Source organism: Bison bison, unplaced genomic scaffold (genome assembly GCF_000754665.1).
Source record: "Bison bison bison isolate TAMUID 2011002044 unplaced genomic scaffold, Bison_UMD1.0 scf7180017864503, whole genome shotgun sequence".
NCBI classification, from domain to species: Eukaryota; Metazoa; Chordata; class Mammalia; order Artiodactyla; family Bovidae; genus Bison; species Bison bison.
In genome coordinates this window covers 6,106,377-6,109,002 of record NW_011495061.1, presented here as the reverse complement: position 1 = coordinate 6,109,002, position 2,626 = coordinate 6,106,377, and the positions used below count along the sequence as shown (strand labels likewise).

The 2,626-nt window shown below is 39.0% G+C and overlaps 1 protein-coding gene across 1 annotated transcript in view; it reads right to left on the bottom strand.

The window, feature by feature from the left end:
- IPO7 (importin 7) overlaps positions 1-2,626 on the bottom strand; it is a 45,491-nt gene that overhangs the window by 42,416 nt on the left and 449 nt on the right. The gene's annotated exons all lie outside the window — the stretch shown is intronic.

Below are 2,626 nucleotides of genomic sequence, written 5' to 3'. Positions count from 1 at the left end.
TAGGGATACAGACACAGCAGAACAGTAATGAGAGGGAAGTGAAATAACAAGTTTGGGAGGCAAATGAATAAAAGGGGTTCCAAGCAAATGGAACAGTCAAGTGCAATCTCTGAGATAGGGACACTTTTGGTTTGGTTTTTAAATTATCTATTTGATAATATTAAAAAATTTTTAAGTTAGTAATTACTTCACTTAGCTGAAGAGATTCATTCAATGGCAATGATCTTTTTCTTCTAACTAAATGAACCAATATGTAGCTTCAGTTGAAAAAGCCATCATGATGGAATGACTGGTTTACCCTATTTTATCCAAAGCAAGAAAAGCTTGCCAGAAATAAGATGCTACTTCCTCATTCTTACTACAGTCAAGCTTCTTCAAGAGTTGGATTTATTTCTTCCTAAACCTAGGTTCAGGAATTCCCTGGTGGCTCAGAGGATAAAGCATCTGCCTGCCATGCGGGAGACCAGGGTTCGATCCCTGGGTTGGGAAGATCCCCTGGAGAAGGAAATGGCAACCCACTCCAGTATTCTTGCCCGGAGAATCCCACGGACAGAGGAGCCTGGCCAGCTACAGTCCACAGGGTCGCAAAGAGTCGGACACGACTGAGCTATATAGTGTGACTAAACCTAGGTTCTGCCACAAGAAAGTCAAAGCAAAAAGAATTCAAACACAAGCAAGACTGGAAATTAAAATATGCTAATTAACAGAAAAGTTACCTTAGGAAAATTACTAAAAAACTTAGGTATTTTGTAATAACTGAAAGAAAAGTGCAAAATATAAGTAGCTAACAATTACAGAAATACAGGCCAGATATCAATTTTTTTTGAAAGAAAAGCTAAGCAGTGTTCATACTTCAGAAAATTTCAAAACCCTAATAGCAGCTTAACTGTTAAATAATAAACATTTTGAATATTACTTTGATTGTTTATCTTCTAAAAACTAGCCTGTTAAATACTTACCCCAAGTCTCTATTACAAGATGTTAGCACATACAACTGAACTGAGCTGCTTGAGGAATAAATAAATTTCAAATTTGCAGGAAGTATTACTTACTCAATTTTCCTACAAAGGAACCAATTCTTCCAAATAATAACTTCTTAAATTAATAACTACACACAAGTATATTTACTCAAAATAATGTGATTTAGGGCAAAGTCATGGTAGACATCACTATGAACTTGTAGTGTGTCTAGCATATCATAAACAAAATAATGTTCATCTTAACTTATGTCTATCACAAAATCAAAAAGTGATTCATAACTCTCTCCATAGTTAAGTAATGGTTTAAAGAGTGAATTTCTTTCAACTCACTATTTTATATCCAAAAGGAAACTCATGTGATTTAGGGCAAAGTCATGGTAGACATCACTATGACTGAACTTGCAATGTGTCTAGCACATCATAAACAAAATAATGTTCATCTTAACATGTGTCTATCACAAAAGCAAAAAGTGATTCATAACTCTCTCCATAGTTTAGTAATGGTTTAAAGAGTGAATTTCTTTCAACTCACTATTTTATATCCAAAAGGAATCTGTCCTCCTCCCAAGGTGACTTTCAGCCTGAGAATTTGAGCATCATTTTTGGCAAGATCTAGTGGTCTTCCATATAAAATAGATCTAACTTTTTATTTTGAAGTAACTTTACACTTAATTTGTCTAAATTCTGTGGATGAGCTTTTTAAAATTTAAGTTCACTGAGGCCAGGGATCTCTAAACAGCGTGGTACACTGAAGATGTTCAATTCCTATTAGTCAATATAAAGTTTTAGAAGTATTTACCTACCAGCTAAGAGGAACATAAACTAACTGAAATTCTATTTTAAAGAGGAATTCTCTCTACCTTAAAAATAAAAAGACATAAACCTCACTAAAGCTGGGCAAATTCATAGGGAGACACAGGAAGTGACAGGGATCCTTTTGAAAGTCTTTAAAATACTCCAACAGAAGTTGCAGAAACTTAGAAACAAAGAATGAAACGGAAACGAGTACAATTAAATACCCACATAATAAGGCTGCTTTCCAAAGAGTGGTCTCCTTCAAAAATATGGGGAGAAAAATAAACCAACCCTCAGATAGTTGATGTGGACCTTGGCACGTTTCAAGGCACTGTCTTACATCGTCTCCCTTGACCTCTCAGCAAACCCTCTGGCCTAATTTTATGAATGAGAAAAAGTCAGGATCGAAAGGTTAAGCGCCTTGCCCAAGGTCAGTTTAGAAATTAGTGGTGTAGCTCTACTTAGAAGGTTGCGCTTCACCCGACACTTTCCACTAAATAGCCCTGCCTTCCCCAGCGAGGCAATAATAGAGTAGAAGAGCAGTGAATCAGACTCCTGTGGGTGTCCCGCACTACCTTCACCCTGCCTAAGAAGTGGGGGCTCGCCTCTGAAAGCTGTCCCTAGCAACTCAGCCGGGGAGGAGAAAGTTGTGCAGGTCACCCATCAGCCCAGCAAAGGGACAAGCTGGCAGGCGCAGCCTCCAGTGGACCAGCTCTGCATTCCCAGGAGCCCCTCCAAATCCGGCGCCAGCAAGACTCCTCCCGGAAACGTCTGAAAACCTCCCGGTGACTTTCGCCCCCTCCTGGGCGCGAGAACAAGCTGGGAATGAGCCAGAGGGCGGCCGCCACCCG